This window comes from Penicillium pulvis (genome assembly GCF_028828015.1).
Source record: "Penicillium pulvis strain IBT 33274 chromosome Unknown contig_7_segment1_segment0, whole genome shotgun sequence".
Lineage (NCBI taxonomy): Eukaryota > Fungi > Ascomycota > Eurotiomycetes > Eurotiales > Aspergillaceae > Penicillium > Penicillium pulvis.
In genome coordinates, this window is record NW_026643079.1 from 3771537 (window position 1) to 3781009 (window position 9473).

A 9473-nucleotide genomic window follows, 5' to 3' on the forward strand; every position below is an offset into this window, starting at 1 on the left:
AGGAGAAGGATACATAATTTAAATTCTAATACCTACGAAGCTTAAGAATTCCCTAGAGGCTATCAAATTGATCGCTGCCTTTAAACGTCGTGCTAGCCTAAGATCCCATATACCATAAAGTTCCAACTTCAGATACTTCCCATAGAATTAAAATTTTTTTCTTTTCTAATAGAGTATTACTATGCCATGGAGATTCCAACAGTGGACAATCTTTTCGATTTCGAGCTTCGTCCGAGAGACCTCTTTACTTTATTTTGTTTAACTAATATTTCGCAACTTATTATTATAGTACATTTCTGTACTTAAAGGTTTCGATAGCGGGAATTTTTATTCTAAGCTAGGCAAACTAGCCGATTAAGTTTTCTCTAGTCCCGTCAATAAGGCTCTAATATCGCAAATTAATCGTGCGATGATAGCTATGGGCAGAAATATAAGCCATAAACTTTAGAGTATTACTTTACTATTATTTAACCAATACCAATGATTACTCTAAGATTATATAGCGGTCCATTTAGATAAGAAACAAACCGCTTTACTTAGTAGAACTATAGGCCGCATAAACATCCCCTTAAATAATATTTATACGTATAACTATAGTAACGGCCTTCCTTAGGGCGTCAGGATGATACACCTTGTTATGATAGTGAAAATGACCTAGATAAATATATGGTGGCCGGAAATCTCAAAAGTTTTCCCGCCCTTACACTAGTAAAATAGGGTGCACTAAAGACCAGATATTTTCAAGTCTAGTTCAACGATATATTAAGAAAAGCTATACCGCTCATTTATAGAGTCACTAGCGAAATTACCGTCCTCCCTTAAGACTACTTTTTTCTTCTCGGGACTCACTACTAGGACCTTTAGCGTAGATCTTTTATCGATTAGTCCACACTAAGTTAAGGGCCGCTATAAAACGCGCCTTATATAGTACTATATCTTCTTCCGCCTTCTAGGCGGCGTCTTATATATTAGGTAGTAAACGTTGATGGCTACGGTACTCAATAAGGAGTATTACACGGTAGCCCTTAACTTAGTGTGGCCTGATTAAAAAAGGACTTACGCTAAGGCCTTAGTAGTAGATCTAGAAGAAGGAGAGGTAGTCTATAGGAAGAACGCTAACTTCGCTAGTGACTATATCATAAGTTTAACTCTAGTTTAGTTAATCTACTATAAGACTATGGTTATGCTACTACTTAAATATAAAAAGGATTATCATATATTTGAAATAGAACCTAAGGTATATATCGGAATATAAGCTAACGAAAACATAAGAATAACATTTATAGCACGTCTTAATCAACTTAAGGCATCCTTTATGATTGACTAACCTATCTATAAGCCTTATCTCCTAATAGCATTCGAATTACTCTAATGAAAAAGTACCCGTAAGCTAAGTGTGACTCTCTTATAGCTCTCCGAGTCGATAGGAAAGCAGCATAAGTCCATACAAGTGCCACTTAGACGAGCTTGGGTTCCTTAGTTACCTAGTAGGTCCATTACCGCTAAATGAACTGGCATAATATAAGAAGTCATAAGTTAGTGCTCTTAGTATAAATAATAAGTATATAGGGATATTATATAATCATTATCTCACCTAGTCCGTGTCACTATAGAATGGATAGAATCTATATTTTTCGAGCTGCCACCTAAAGTCTTGAAGTTAGAAGTAGGATATAGCTGGCGCAAAGTCTGAGATAAATAGTTAATAAGCAGGTTTCTAGGTTATAATAGCTAGGGTAATTGCGTTAGCCTACTGACCATAGCTAGGTCGTCAATCCAGAGCTCTATAATTTTATGGGTAATTAAAGGATAAATCTCTATAGAACGAGCCCATAGGGTAATTTAAATATTTATAGTCTATTACTATAAAATATGGGATGCCCTACATATTTATTCGCTTTTTAGAGCCGTTGATTAATAGCGTTCATTAATAGACTTGAAAGGGTATGCTAGTATACTAGATACTCCTGGAATTTCCGACGACTTTATCTATGCACCCTAGGAATAAATTCTTTTAGTTGATTACTAGTATAGGCTAAGTAATAGATACACTATTTATTAATCATTTACTAACCATATAGACTGTTTGTAAATAAACTACTAGACCCACTTATCTTAACTCCATAAAGGCAATTATCCAGCGCCTATAAGATACTAAAGGCCATTAATATAAGGGCTAGCGCGTATAGTTATGCTAGAGTAGTATTCCTAAATCATTCATCTCTACCTTTTACCAGCCCGCCCTATAAGCCACATTATAGCCTTTAGATATAAATTTAAATCTAATTTTGGTCGAAAAGATATCTAGATCTAGGTAGCATATAAGAATCCCATTCAGCCAGTTGGGACCATCGCTTCCGCATGTAATTTGTTTCGCGAAGTTATGACCACTAAAAAAAATTAAACCAATACTAACTTTATAGGTAAAATGCCGAACAGACACATCTTATTATCTAAAATTATATAGGCCTCTACATGGTTACTCTCTAGTGCTACTTAGTGAAGGGGGGAACGCTTAAAGGTAGCACACTCGAGGATATACGGGCCGATTCAGTAGTACAAAACAACAACACCAGCAACCGCAGGGTTTATAGGATATCTATAGTAGCGCGTATATATACAGCTTAAGAGAGGTATAGAAACGTGTTATTCAATACTATCTTCGAGGTTCTAGATATACTACCCGTGCCTAGTATACTAGCATTCTGAAATCCGGGCGTCATAATATAGACCAGAAAAAGCTCTCCCGGTCTGTCCTGTAATAATAAGTAATAGGGGGTTCCCCACTAGGTACTTATTACTGCTAGTTCGGCCATAGGGGCTTGACTCTCATTTTTAGGTTATAATATATATTTATTTCCTAAGCTATTATAGCTCTTCACCACCATAGATTAAGGCAACTTCCTATTCCCATAATCCCTTTAGATAAGAAAAACCGCTAGCATATAAAATTATAAAGAGCCCTAATATGATGGTGGATACTAAAGTAACTAATACAGTAGCCTAAGCGGTAATAGACCAAGTTCCTTCTTTAGTGGTATAAACATTAATTAGTGTATTTATTAAACTAATGGTAGAGTTTTGCAAAATATTCCTTTTTATGTTAGTAGGTAGACTGCCATAATAGTTTTAAGTCACTCACGAGAAGATATTGCGATACAAAAATAGAATATTCCTCTGCCATTTCCACCATAGCCAAAGTTCACCATAGAGCCCAATTACATATAAGACACCTGCCGCCCATAGCAAATCGATATTCTCGATTATATAATAGACATAGCGCTCTACACTATTACTTATATCCTATAGGGATGATTTCAAAGACGTAAAGGTACTTAGTAAGATAAGGTAGCCAGCAAGCAAGAGCCACCTAAAGCCCGATAATAATAGATTATCTAATAGTGGGATCTTTTTATAATCAACTAGCATTTTCCTATAGTTAGTTATAGAGGCATATGGCGCAATGTAGTATCCTATAAAATGTATGAATTCTATATATCTTGCTTTAAGCCCTAAAAAGCCTAATTAAAGATATACTAATATAGCTATAAGTGTATATGGGAACTTGGTAGAAGTTTCATTCATTTGAATCTTAAGCCTATATTTATATATATATGCGTGGGTAAAATACCTATTATATACTGCCGAAAATAAGAGGAACTAATAGGGAATATACCCAACAATAAAAACGGATTAAAGTAACGAAAAGTAGAAAAAGAACATATACGAGCCCGCAGTAAGAAGGAAAAGAATACGATAAACTGATAGGTATTATAGCAGGTGGGCAAATAAATATTGCTTTTGCTTTCGTAAACACTAGAAGATTAGTTCATTATTTAATACAAAACGTCTTTTTTAAACGCTATCTATATATAGGTTAGCGTATTATATAATTAGGGTTTGAATGATGATCCCTCTATTCCCGACCTAGAAGGCGATACCGGGTGCTACTATAGTAGGCTAGGATTCATCTAAATACTCTTTCTCACGGCCTTCTGGAGTAAGGGATTCCTTTTTCCACAAGGTTGGCATTAGTAAACCTAAGGTGTTAGAAGCCTAGATCACATAACTATTATGTGATCAATTCCAAAGAATTTTGATTCACAACGGTCAACGTTAACATTATTCTCCACACTCAATTTCCCACTAGGTTTCCATAAACTTCTACCCCAGCCCCAGGTTGATTTTAATAGGTTAAAGAAAATAAATACTACTAGGCGGATAAAAGTGTTAGAGAATAATAGAAGGGTATATAAATAGCACATTAACTAGAAGAGAAACTTTCTTTAGCTGAATTTATGAAGCTACCCCTCTCCAGGAAAATATTAATATTAGATATTGCTAACTCCTTTCTATTGGTATAGATCGTGTCTTAGTTAAGCCTATGCCGGTCAGTAACTTCAACATTACGGGATATGGTGCTTAGCGGAAAGAGGGGAACCCTGTAACTTGCATTACGAGATCATTACATCCATAGATCGCTGCATAGGATAACCTTATTTGCCGTAGGCATCCTTTTTAAGTAGTCAAAGAAGGGGTATTAATTCGAATTATCCCTGAGTTATATAATCTTATTCGTTAGCGATAAGAAACAAAAGGGATCCGAACGTGGTACTATACCCCTCAAAACGTATAACCACTTTTTTAAGATTTATAACTTAGTGATGCGACTAATAAGTCCGTGTGATATTAGTTCTTGAAGTCTGTCGTTAACCATAGTATTAATTAAGTAAAATAGAGTTTAGTGCGAAGTTTCAGATAGAATCTATAATTAGTCACTAAATTCCCTATAGTACCTATAGTAAGGAGGTCGTAGGGAATCACGGGATCAGAAAGTGCGCAGTTACTCCCTTATGCGCTATTAGCTATAGATTCATAGTAAAACCCAGCATCTACTATAGCGCGCGTTTAACGCCGCCTAAACTTTAATTTAATTATACTTACCTTATCCCCTTTTACCCTATACTTTTGTTTCTTTTCTTATAGTCAACGTCATCGTTGACCGGTTCGAAAACGTGTATTAAGCGCTATTGGATATGATAAGAAATTTTATTCGCTTATAGAATTTCGGAAGGTTCGTGGCCCGAGATAGAACAAGCCACAGCCCAGCCCTAGTTAGTTATCGTTTAACGCCGATCATATAGGTAAATAAACCAAGAAGGTATAGTTATATGCCTTAGGCTTAGGTCGTGGGTTAAACTTATTTAAGTGATAAACTCTTGCTTCCCCGAATTCATTTAATTAGAATTATTTCGATCAACGACTAGAAAATAAACCATACGCTTACTTACTTACGAAATCCTCATAATAAAGTGGGAGCTAAGAGAGATAGAGGCACTGCCCCAATTCGTTAAAAGTATGCGAAATACATCATAGGACGAAATGGCAGGCGAGTGGAATTATATCTTTAATAAAGGTCGATCAGGGGAATCACTTTAAGGGAAGTTTAACCAGCTTCGCTAGGGTTAGAGGCCTCAGAAAGTTTCTAAAGCATCTTATAAATATAAGAAGTCCCGGAAGAGGCGTCGCATGCCCAAGTCATCAGACTTTAAGTTAGAGGGACGTATGTCGTCCCTCTTACCGTCCCCGTAGACAAGAGAACTTACGTTCCCTCCTAGTGACATTAGTAGCGACTTTAGTGAAAGACATATGCTCTATCCCTATAAGAGCGATAGAAATTATAGAGCCGCTAGGTTAATAGATAGAGAGAAAGAATTATCTATATCTAGCATGTTGGATTCTCCTAATAGTCAATCGAACCTAGAAGGATCCATAAGAGAGGCTTTATCCCCTTTAAGCCTAATATCCTTTCTTATAGGACTAGTTATTTATAAGTCGACCCTCCACTCTCGTGCGAATTATCTGACTAATATAGTGCTTCAATCATAGAACCACTTATCCAAATGCCCTACCACTAGTTTCAACGGAGCGAGAAAGTGGAGTAATGGGTGCGTACCCGATTACATAAGCTAGTTTTTAAGAGAGATACAAGGGCAGAAACCTCAGTTTTAAAAGCATTACTCTTATGACGTCTAAGGGTAGCACCTTTACCAACTTAACTTTTTTATATCTTTTTGTTCTAGATGTCTTCGGAGGCTATATATTAAAGTTTAAATAGCATCGTTCTTTCTCCCGCCAGTATTAGGCATACCATTCTAGTTACTTCTTGCCTTTATGTTTTAAGCGTAATTTATACCAGGACAACCAATGTATCTAGAAAGTAATAGTAGGTCCTAGGTCTATTATGAGCCATGAAGTACGACCGAGAATATTTAATTTAGTCATGAGTTTTGTGTCGCAGATTATGACTTTATCTAGCCAAATCTTAAACCAATATTCCCTAGAGCTTCCGTGTCTATAAGCAGTGCTATAAAGAGACTTCTTAGGCGTACTAACCCGCAGGGCCAAAAAGCCCCCAGTACTTTTGGTTATGCAGGCCAATCCCATAAATCCATCAGCAATCTAGAGGTCTTCAAAATATAAGATCATTTCTTTTTTAGGACGTCACACCTAACACTGAAACTTTTCTATACTCTTCTAGGCAAAAATATCGCAAGGTGCGAAGTTCTATTATATCTAGACAATTCGCATGTTTAGACATCTTGCGTTGAGCATCCCGAAACCTTACTATATTTTCATTAAGCCTACGTTATTAAAGAGCATACCTTTATAGAGTCCTATAGAGTCGGCTTATCTTTCTACATTATAAATTCGTGGAATCTTTGGAGCTGGATACGCCTATATATATATATATAATAACAGGATGAATGATGACCGAAATAGGGAGCATAGAACTAGATTAAGTAGACAGGGAATAAAGGTCAGGCAAGAGAAGGCAAACACGATCAGAATTAGAAATATAGCATATATACCAGTATGCACGCGGTAGAAAGAGTAGTGTGAATGTTTGACAGTCTCTAAACACGTCATTTTGGCTGATATATAGATAAAATATGCTAGATCTGATCTTCAGAAAGGTTACCGGTCCGAATCAGCTACTCCAACGTGCTAGATCTATTATTTCTACTAGGTCTAGAGCCCACTCTGCTATTTAGAGAAGAATCATTTAACGGGACGGCTCGAGATAGGTTACTCGGATCAAGAGACCCTATTAACGGCCCGATAAGGCTATGGGCATTGAAGTCGAGCGTCGGTAGTAGGTTTAGTAAAGGCAGCCGACTTATAGTAGATTCATCGGATAGATATATAGGCATATCACCCAATTAAGGTTCGGTCTATACAAAGTCTTGCTCCCGTAGCATGCATATAGTATTTTGATAAGCGTTAAACACACGTGGTCTTAGACCGTGGTTATTCAACGTGTTCCTAGACTCAGAATCCATTTTAAGAGCAGCTGCACTTTGGTCGATAACCCCTAAGAGCTTTTTAATAAGCTGTCTTAGCTAAGCATTCATCTCAATATAAGGCTAGTGGCCGCGGAGTGCCTATAACTATGTGTCTATTAGATATTGCCTATATTAAAGTTTCAAATCAGCACTCACTACACCTCTCGCGTCGTTTAGACCGATGCTTATAATTAGCTGTTGCAGGAAAGCACGTGTATTAGGGGAAATAGACCGCGTTGATGAGGCCGGCGATCTCTATTGTCCTTTAGCATTATAAGGATAGTGGTTGGGATTCATAGTTAATAGATTGACCAGAAAATTCAAATGATTCCGTGAAAGATAGAAAAGCCCGGGACGGGTTATTATAAGTCATCGGAAGAACAATATCATATAAAGCTAACCTTCTTTTAGCTAGTATATCTAGGGCCACAGTTCAACGCCATACTCGTAGATCCTTTTTAGATTAATATTATATTAGTTACCAACTAAGTTAAATATTAGTCGGTGGCTTTACGTAGAAAGAGGGGAACCCTATAGCTTAGATAAGAGGATCGCTTATCACTCTCGAAGGATCGTAGGAAGAGGGGAACCCTATAGCTTAGATAAGAGGATCGCGTGTCACTCTCGTAGGATCGATTCTATCTCCTAAGGTACTATATATTCTCCTTTTACTACCCTAAAGCTTAAATAGCTATTGATCATACTTCGAGAATAGATATATAGTTAATGACTATTACTATAGTTCGTGAAAACAGTTCTAATAACCATCCAACGCAACTAAATTCGATCATAAATATATATTATAACCCAAAAATAGACCGTAGGTCCGACTCCAGGCGAAGGAAAAATTGCCGCTTATACGGCGAAATTAGTACATAAAAGTCCAATCGATGCCAAAGTCCGCGCCTTCCAAAAGCTAATTTTACGTAGGTTCAACAACTTACCTTTCTTTTATATTTACCTTTAGAGCTAATCTAGAAGGGGCAAGAATGCCAAGAAATTGCTACTCAAGATTATCATCCAGACACCCTTATAGGGATACTAAGCGCCGTTAGTTATGATAAAAAATGTTATTCGTCCATCGACTACAGGCGAACATTCACGAGTGTCTTATCGATCTATAGCCCCAATCAAAGCATAGTTTAGCCGTGGTTAATAGTCGTTCAACGCTTTGCCATTTAGTACGTATACTAAAAGCGATAGATAAGTTTAGGCCTAGTCATTCAATTCGGGTTAGGGTCACCCCTTATTCTAATAACGGATTCGAGTACTAAAAATCATTTCGTCGTAGATAATTTCATAAAAAATCGGAACTTAATCCAATGTTCTTTCTTATCGCAAACCATAAATATGAAATGGGAATAAACAGAGTTGCGCCTATTGCCTAGTAATATTAGATACATCGTAGGAGAAAATCGCAAATTAATATATTATATGTTCGATGAACGACACTCTGTGAAATTACTTAATAAGGGGTACTACCAGTTCGGTAGCCTCTTAAGCCTTATAAGGTATCTTGCAAATACTAAAAACTTTTAAAAGAGCAACCCTGCGCGCAAGGCGCCGAAGCTACGGCTGGAGAAACTAATATTATCTTTATCGCTCTTTCTAATCGTAGAAAGCCTTTTCCTGGCTTCCTAATACATTAGTAACTATACTAGCTTCGGTATTATAAAAGAGGCGAGGAATTAAAAACCGCGCGTTTAGTAGACTAAGAATAATAATCACTATCTAGTATATATATCCTGTCCCCCTCTATATTTATAGTTAATTAAGGCCTAAAAAGTCAACGGACTAGTAAACCCTTCTATTATTTTTATATTTTCCCTTACGGGCCTAATCATATATAAGCCCATCATTCTCTCATAGGAAGCACTAGATAAGCTTTACGCATAGCCACATTGGCTTATCCCACTTCTCGAACCCCTATAATATTATACCAATTTTAATAAAGAGAGATACTATAGAAATAAATGTTTATGATATGAAAAAAGCTCTTAGATAAAGACGATAGCATTAGAAATACCATTATAAATACTAACACTTATGCCATCACCCTCTACCCCCGAAAGATACTTCTTCCTATATACCCCTTAGATACCCCTTACATTGCATTTTTGCTTGCCA